This window comes from Lolium rigidum, unplaced genomic scaffold, assembly GCF_022539505.1.
Source record: "Lolium rigidum isolate FL_2022 unplaced genomic scaffold, APGP_CSIRO_Lrig_0.1 contig_33983_1, whole genome shotgun sequence".
Taxonomy (NCBI): domain Eukaryota; kingdom Viridiplantae; phylum Streptophyta; class Magnoliopsida; order Poales; family Poaceae; genus Lolium; species Lolium rigidum.
The window spans coordinates 17,891-27,317 of record NW_025900254.1 but is presented as its reverse complement, the minus strand read 5'-3'; the positions used below and the strand labels follow the sequence as shown (position 1 = coordinate 27,317).

Sequence of the window (9,427 nt, the reverse complement as noted above, 5' to 3'; positions counted from 1 at the left end):
AGATGAGTACTGTGCAATCAGAATCACGAGTACTATTACATAGTATGTATAAGTACCGAACGATGTGCTACATAGGTACATTTATGTTGTTGATGGAGTGCTAAACCAGCAGGTGCACTATACTGCTGTACAACATGATGCATAAATATGGTTGCATCTAAAGGTATGATTGCTGCACCCCCATGGGGCTCTCACAGCGATCCTCGCTTCGTGGCCGTTGGATCACCCCATCAGCGTATCTGGTCCGTTCGTTGTTGCCTCTCCTCCCACTAGCTAAAGCCATGCAATGGCCATGTGCTACCCGCCTGCGGCTGCAAGTGGGCCCCACCATCGTCCGGGCCCGCCTGTCGGTGACTCGTGGGTGAGATTGCTCTTGGTCGGACGTGGTTAACCTCTCCTCCCACTAGATAAAGCCATGCAAGGGCCATGTGCTACCCGCCTGCGGCTGCAAGTGGGCCCCACCATCGTCCGGGCCCGCCTGTCGGTGACTGCGGGTGAGATTGCTCTTGGTCAGACATGATTAAAATAGGCAGCCCACGGTCCAAACCCTAGCCGCACTCCCCAATCCCCGCATGCCCCCAGTCCACGCTCTCCCCCAATCCCGCAAGCAGGGGCGGCGCGACGGCGTCGACGTGACGCGAGGAGGGCGTCGGCGGCGCCGCGAGCTCCGGGCCGGCGGTGGAGAGGCGGAGCACGGGGCGGCCGAGCGGGGCCATGCTCTCCCCTAATCCCGCGCGCGAGGGCGGCGCGACGGTGGGATTCCCCTTGAAGCGCGCGTCAACGTGGCGCGGGAGGGCGGCGCCGCGGACCTTCGGTCCGGCGGCGGAGAGGCGGAGCACGGGGCGGCCAAGCGGGGTCGCGGCGTCAAGTGCAGCAGCCGCGACGGCCTTGTAGAGGAGCCCGACACGGAGGCGCCACGCCACGAGGCAGCCGTGGGAGCCGTAGACGCGGACCACGTCGTCGGGGTCGGGTGTCGACGGAGACGAACACGGCGGTGGATCCGGCGAGCGCATACGGGGAGACGGTGATAGGCTGTGCGGTAGGGAGGCGGGGCTCTCCGGGGTTGCTTCTTCCCCGATGTGGTTTGTTCCCTCCGCCCATTGTTTTTTCCATTATTCTTTGATATTGATGTGGATGTGGCTCTGGTGGATTCGGTCGTGGGTAGCTTTCTCTGTGCAAGCGTGTGTGTATTTTTGGATCTCTACTAAGCATTGGTGTGGTGGGTGCCCGGGAATTGGGGCCGATTCGTGGGTGTGTCATGCGCACGTTGTTGTGGATCTGGGGATTTTGGGTGCTTGGGATGTTCCTTGTGGTTGATTTTCTTCGATTTGTGTTCAGCGCGTGTGGGTGTGCCTAGACTGCGCAGGACAGGTTCTGGAGTCGATTTCCTACGGTCTATCCGTGTTTTGCTGACCGTCGGCGGATGCGTTGGGTGGCCTACACGGTTCTGCGTTTTTGGGTGTCTTGCGATTGGGCTGCGGAAACATTTGCATATTACTTCGTTGTGCGTGGGTGCTAATCCTTGGATGATGCTCCGATTCATTGGAAACACCCCACTCAACCAAACTGGAGGTCATGAGAGGGGAAAATCTTCGGGCATGACCACAGCCATGAGCACCACTAGCGCACTTTGTCTGAGAGTATCATCGAGGAGCAGCCGTTGTGGCTCGATGACCTACTCAACGAGCAATTGTATTTTGGAAATTCTCGCCTTAATAATACAATTGGGAACAAATGTCATCTTCCTTATTTGCTTTTCCATATTCTTTGCTGGCTTATTTTCTAATGAATATTTTAGAAATTACATCTCGCGGCATTGTGCTCATATCTATAAATTTTGTGTCGGGAGCATACACGCGAGATAAGATCACCTAATGGCTAATTCCCGGAAAACAACTAATGCAGAAGCTTATAACCCTTGGATTTGGAAAACAACAAGGTACTCATGCAATGCTTACTATCCATGTACATATCATCGGTGTAATGTTACCATGTATATTGATATTTTGAGGAAATGTAGACTGGGGTTTCCTACAAGTTGTCGGTTCAAGTTTAGATTTGCTAATGCACATGCTGACATGAAAGTTGAAATATATATATGGAGATTTATTAATATTAATCTGCTGCATAGTTAGAGGTTCATCTGGTATGGTCAATAGTTGGCCCGATGAGTGTAACATTGGCTTCGAATTGTTAGACGAGATAGGCCCTGCATTTAAGTAGTGGAATCCACTCAGAGCTAATGTGATGCAACATCTTAGTTCTTGCATATGAAGGTGTGTAATGGTTGGCCTGCCTCGCAGCGCTTTGCGGTCCCTACGGCATGATAAGAACCATGGTTGATGGAACAATTAGAGCATAGCCACCGACGAACGCCACACTCCAAGAGGAGCCGCGGCTGGCTGGACGGCGGTCGGATGATCGGCTGGTGGCGATCTAAGCAGCGTAGGCCGCTGCTTGCCATGTGTCACCGCTGGTGAGCGTCGTCCTCTCTGCACATCTCCTATCTTGTGAGGATTTTGCACTATCAGTTCTTAATATTTGCTCATGAATCACATAGGAGGATTTTAATCTTGGCCGGTGATTGGCTATCTCCACTTGGAAAACACTATGTGGGTGTGCAATTGTTCCTATAGATTTGTCCAATTCTATCTTCCACTACTCCTTTTGGTTTAATTCCCTAACATTTCATATTTATTCATTTAGATCTTTTTATTTATGGCTACGAGGTTGTTTCATGAAAAGGAAAGTGGGATGGAGGGGAAGATCGACCTATGTACTATCCCTTCCCCTCAATAGATTTTATTTGCTGAAATCTAGCTTAAAATATGTGACTTAATTATATGTACACTGCCTCTTGATTTTTTGACTTTTCTATGCAAGCTATTATTTTCTAAATAGATGAGTTATTTATAGGAGGCTTTTTGAGACAATCGTTGATGGGAGCAGCTGCTAATGAATTTTATTTGCATATCTCATGTTGTTTAGCAGGGGAGTAATGAGAAGTGCCAATTATTGTGATGGATCTAGAGGAAAATACATTACTGCACACGCGTGTCTCCACGACGGCTGCCATGGCACAGCAGGGCGGGGCCTCTTCCCTCCCCCTCCCCTTGCTCGATGCACCAGCCATGGAGGACCTCTTACCTGCTTCTTGTGTCCGCAGGTGACGGTCCGTGAGCGTACCCGGCGCGAGGAGCTCTCCGCAGCGCAGGTACGACATCGGGGAGGCAAGGATGACGAGATGGTGGTCGCTTTCCCGGAGCTGCTGCTGCCGGCGATTTACGCCACCACCACCCCGAGTTGTCTGCGTCGTTCTAGACCTGCGCCTGCCGGCCACCATTCAGTACAGCTGTAGCCCATCACATCCCCAACCTACTGCTCCCGGTGAGCTCCCTATTTTCCTCCTCTCTCTATTATTGCAAAAAAAAAATGATGTTGAATGTGTACGAGTGCAGAGATAGCTTCGCTGAACATCTTTCAGTTACTGTAGATCTCATTGGTTGATCCTGTCATTCATCCAACACACATAGATGCAATTGTACGGATTGATGTCTATATTCATGTGGTAAGTCCGGTGTTCTTTTCGGGAGCCGGTCATTTGAGTATGGAGAGACGACGGCTTGAGATGAACTCAAGAACTTGCTCTTTGAAAGCGGCAATGTCAAGGTGGTAGCCTACAACTCCCTTTGCTTTACTATGATATGGTTTTCTATATTTAGAAATATCTCATTCATTCGTAATTAGTTGAGTTGTACCTAGCTTAGTAAATCAATGCATACATCAAATGGATTCTTCCATGACAATTCTAATTTCCTGTTTATGATGGGCCGGGGTTTTGGGCTCAATTACTGAGTGATGAGTGATGTTGTTGTCTACTTGCCGCAAAATGAAGAAAAGATAAATTGTTTGGATTATGCATTTTTTTGATTTGTACAGAGTCGGTTCCTGAATGCCAATTGGTTTTGTTAAAATGCAGCATATTTTCCCCTCTCATGACCTTATATTTTGGTTGTCCATCTAATCTAGAAATTGAAGGCACTATTTGGCTCACCCATGAGAAGCGCAAAATATAATACATGGAGGTGGGCTATCTCGAACACCACTTTTTTTTCAATGCATCATGACCACATTTACTAGAAAACTTGATGATGTCATATGTTGCATACCGAGATGATCCTTAAATTTTCTCATTGTTGGAACTATTTATTTCGCTTTTCTTAGAGGTATTTACCAACTCTATGTACACGAGAGTGCTCAATTTTTGGGAGGAACTTTCAAACATATTCTATTCCATTCATGTTTATTTGATGGGCATTCATATATGTTGATTAAAGATAGTTGGAATGAGTTTAGGTGTAGTAAAATCCGAATATTATTTTATAATTGGTTAAATCAATATGTTGCACTATTGCCATCACGTCTTATCGGTTCCTAACTGCTGCTGGTAGTACTTTTCATTTTTGGTTATTACAAGCGAGAAAAGCTAAAAGTTGTCTTATTCTTGCTATGGGTAACCGAGTTGTGGTTATAGCCATGGTGGAAATGAGATCCACTTCCGTATTTTGTTTTTTAGAACATACTGTATAATTATGGATTCTCTTTATTTCTCTCTTGTTGTCATGTATCTCAAACACATAGATCACATAATATATCAACGTCCACTTAAATATACAAGATTAGAAATTTGGTTGTGTAAGTAGCCGGACAAATAAACATATGGTTTGTTAGCTCAAGAAATGCTCATCTCTTATAAACTTAAATGCTTTATGTTCTTTTTCACGTGCCAATGCTTACGGAATGTAAGCGAGAATAGGGTCTATTGAAAAGTGCAGCATGCAGTAAAGATATACTCCGTAGAACGAATATGACATTATTTAGCATTTCTAAGAATTTCCCAGGCAGCTATATCTTGGTCTGAAAAACATGTTTATTATTGTACATTAAATTTCTGTTGTACATGTTAGTTTCACTCATTATTTATTGCTAGGTTATCCCAACCAGAATCTTGATCTTGCTTTGCAGGTATTAGGCTGTTTACTTGAAATATCACCACACCTGCAGTACCGGTGGATTCCGACAAATCTTGCGAGGTTCGAGGGCAGGCCACACCAACGGCAGAAGAGAGAGCTCAGAAATTGTTTGGTATCCATCATCAGCCTTTGCACCTATTCGTGATATATGCGGCTTTGCTAGATGTACCTTCATCTATGGTAGGCCTCACCATAGGTGGTCTGCTTTATTTCAGCCAGTTGTGCACCATGTACTATCTTCACGGAAGGATGGAAATTCACATCAAATTTAAGTATCTTTGCTAATTTGAAAAGAAATTCACAAATATATTTATTTAGCTTGAAATTTGGGGATCTTCGGAGAAAATATTTAACATCAACAAGTATCTTTGAGAATTCATTTGTGCGAGAGAGCTTTGTTCCATGATTCTGTTCGGGTCGTGGCTTTAAAGATAGTTACTTATCCGAGTAGACATGGTCTTTTGGTTTACTTGCGCTTCGTATACTTATCGTCTGCCGGGATGTCATGTTAGGTTCTTCCAAGTGTGGTTGATGATCCGTAGGAGCTACCGGCATCATCCGATGCATCCGGAATAAATAAGAGGTAACCTCTCTTTCTATGTGTGCAAGCAGCATATCAATACATGCCTGGATGATGCTTCTATGTATCCCTTTGCTCAATAAGGTTCTGTTTAAAATCCTTTCAGTTGTAGAAAGTACAAAATGATACTTAAGAGTGAGAAGAAAATACCTAAACTATTGTCTTCCTATGGTAGCACCATCGGTTATACGGTTTAAGAGTGCGATGAAATCACTCGTAAAGTCGTGCATTTCTAGGAGATGTCGGGCATCACCAAGGGTGACTGTAGTTACTTGCATAAACAAGGGCTTCGACGTGGCCACCGAAATGGATGTGAAAGTTGGTCCAAGGACGAGACAGGTTGCCTAATAGTACTTCATTTCGGGAGATATTGGTGGCCCAATCTTGATAACCATATATGCCTTTTTAATATAAAAACATAAATGTGGTTCCATGTTAGAGATATGCTTAGAAGTAGCACCATGTTCATGTTTTTGTTCGGTGGGAAACATAGTTTATTTCTAAAAATGTATTTAATACTAAATGACCAAATAGACGATGCATCACTTGGTGCTTATGTTTTGGCTATTGTGCTACTTGGCAGCACTACTCCTGGAGATTCTAAAGTTTTGGCTTGCATCATAGCGACATTTATAGTTTCAGTAACTTTGAGCTTCAGATTAAGGAGATACAAATGATTTTTTTGCTTATCATGGCTACCTCCGAACTCGAAGTTGATGAAGAAGCTTGCTACCATTATTTGATTTTCTCGTTATTTCTTCAACAATCCTTTCTAATATGTTTCCTTAAATTTTATATTTTTTAAATGTGAGGACGTGGTGATTCCTATTGTGCAGCGAACCAAGTCAAAACTTTAAAATGTTTTATCTCCTCCAAAATTACTTGATAAGAAATCCTGCAAATGATTTTAGCTTATCATGGCTACCTTTCTTTTGTCTAAAAATATGTATTATCATTTTTCCGTGTTGTTTTTATCACCATGATACCAAATGTAAATCGGTGCGAATCCAATGGGGTCGTGCGCCAAGGCGCACAATTATATCTTCGCTTATATTTATTTGAATATTTTTGCCATTGACTTGTTCATTCATATGGGTGTTTTTTTATATTATGCATAAAATCCGAAGTCTAAAAGGATTACACATTATGATACTATACGGGCATGTGCATGTTCTTGACTGATCTTTTTCTCTTAAAAGCTCGTCCATATCCTTTTGGACATAATCTATGCAATCTTTTGATGCATTATCTATATTTGACACTAACCACGCAATCATCATTTAGTATCACTTTATTTTTCCCTGAATTCATTCAGAATAACCTGCAACTGTTTTTACTATTGTACAAAATCACGACGCTTCAATAGAAACAAATCTAAAAAAAAGAGAAGATGTGAGGCACCAATTTTTATGGCATCATCATGGTGCGCTGGAAATAAAAACATAATTGATCCTTTCTATCTTTCGGTGTCTAATTTCATTTGTCATTTTCATTCTCGGAGGAGAAGAATTCTAGCTTGGATAGACAAGTTGGAAGATGCTAAGACTAATATGCAAGAGGAGATCATTCTGTTACAAAGATAGAAGGAACACACCCTTTATTGTTTACAAAATTCAAATGCTTCAGTCAAGAGTCTTGAATGTGAGTTAGAGTAGCAAAGAGAAAACAACTATATTCTACTGACCTGCCAATGAAGATCTGCACATTAGTAACTCTAACCTGAAGAAAGGGTCTGAAGATGTCTTGGTTAGTTTCCATGATGAAATTGTAGCAATTCAAGATAAGAAGAATAAAACCCTCTCAGAGTTGCAGCAGTTTGTGGTTTTCGTTGGGAATCTTAGAATTGAGGAGCAGATTTCGATGAAGACATGAAGAATAGCAATGCTAGCTTGACCAAGCAATGGAACGAATTAAGAGCAGCTTACTTGAGGAAACTGTAACACTACATGAAGAGAAGTAAATAACTCGTTAGAGTTACAACATTCTCACGCTTCTACCAGGAACCTTGAGACAAAGGTAGAAAAGCAAATTGCGAGTATTTCAGTTATACAACAATGTAATGATGACTTAGTGAAGAACATTTGTGGCCTGACCCAACAGTTTGGAAAATCCAAGGTTAAGTTGCAGAAGGAGATTAAAGTGACACAAGAAAAGAGATAATGTATTAACCCAACTAAAACAATCAGAGTTTTCCTGCGACGTAGCCTCCGAAGACCATTTATAGATAATGCTTTTATTGTTTCTTTTTTATTTCTGTTGCTCTTGACATAGCCATTGAGTGTTTGCTACTATAATATATTTTCTGGTTCTATATAAACGGTTTCCTACTCCGTCCGTTATATAGAGTTTTCATCGACACGAGTTTCACGGGATCGTGCGCCAAGGCGCACATTTAAATCTAGTAGCATGCAATGGATGCGTAAGTACGGTTGCATATCATGAAATGGATGATTTTAATGCTCTGTATTAAACTTATTTTTGGAACTGATGGACGACCCCCTCACTCCTCGTAATCGCTTTCACCCCCACTACTTTTGACGGTTTCATAGGTGTTGGCGCATAAGTGTTTTTCATGGTCTATAATTAGCAACCGCTACTACTAACTCGCCAACTCCAGTTCTTATATTCTGAACATTTCCTTGTATCTCTATCACATCATCCGTCGAGGAACAACAACATACTGCTGTACACGAATATCCACTCTTCTTCATCAATGGAGAAGGGTTCTTCCTCTGTCGTTTCTGAGATCGCTTCTGGTCCATTGACGCATATCAGCGCTCACTCAGACGTCATCACCGTTGCTAGAATGTCCCGAGGTATGCCAGGTATGCGCAACGCTATCCGTGAGGATGCAAGGTTTCCTTTTGGATCGCCGTGTCTGCTGCATTCTGATCCTAGTTCATGGCCCGCTGATCGCACTGAACAGGTATTCATTGTTTTTCATGGATTGCAACAAAATGTTTGTGTACTGTATTTCATACTAGAAAATTCGAACATTCGCAGGGTATTGACGCATCGCTGATGCCACTGGACGCTCCTTTCGCAAAAGCATTTGTACCTTGTACACAGGTCGGGCCAGGCGACAAGCACTGGGTTGGTTCCAATGGCGAATGGGTTGCAGTTGTTCAAGAGCAAGCACGGTGGTCTCTGCTAACGTCTACACGGACGAGGAGATCCCTCCGCCATCCGTTCGTAACGTTGGCATCGCTCCTGATGGGCCTTTCTTGTATCGGTATGATTTGGCACACATGCAGTTGTTGAAGATTCAGATAACTGCTGAACCATACAGGGTTGGAAACAAATGGAACTACTATGTCATAGCAGTGTTTGATAAGATGATTGCAATAATGCGTGGTGGTAGTAGGGACGTGCAGTGGAGGATCCTTCGCAACGATTACCTTGCACCGTCAAGGTATGTTGATGCCATTCTTACCAGTGGTAGGATCTACGCTCGTTATCGCACCCAGAGGGGATGTCCTTGTTTGGGATCCAACTATTTGGGGTGAGTTTTTGATTTTTGTGCTTATAGTTTTTTTTTCTTTATTTTTTCACTTATTTTATACTGTTTTTTGCATCACGTTTTTCTTATAGTTATATAGTATCCGATCTATCTTGACCACGTTTAAGCAAAAAAAAAAAACAGGTGCCCGTGCTGCTCCTCAGGTGATAGCTGCTCCAGAGATTGTTGAGCAGCCAAATCTACATGGTGGTGTTCATGATGGCAACAACATTGCTCCCGGCACGTGGTTCCTTTCTCCGGGCTATGAAGGCACTATTCTTTGGATTAATGTTAGAGGTCATGGTGAACCCAGTG

At 43.4% G+C, this 9,427-nt stretch overlaps 2 long non-coding RNA genes across 2 annotated transcripts; both read left to right on the top strand.

Moving 5' to 3' along the window:
• Window positions 1–2,327: 2,327 nt before the first annotated feature.
• On the top strand, window positions 2,328–2,971 carry LOC124681100. Its single transcript, XR_006995714.1, has 3 exons — window positions 2,328–2,476; window positions 2,561–2,612; window positions 2,730–2,971. It is a non-coding gene; the product is annotated as an uncharacterized LOC124681100 (long non-coding RNA).
• A 618-nt stretch (window positions 2,972–3,589) lies between these two features.
• On the top strand, window positions 3,590–5,042 carry LOC124681098. The gene is made up of 3 exons (XR_006995713.1): window positions 3,590–3,669; window positions 4,030–4,085; window positions 5,026–5,042. It is a non-coding gene; the product is annotated as an uncharacterized LOC124681098 (long non-coding RNA).
• The last annotated feature ends 4,385 nt before the right edge of the window (window positions 5,043–9,427 follow it).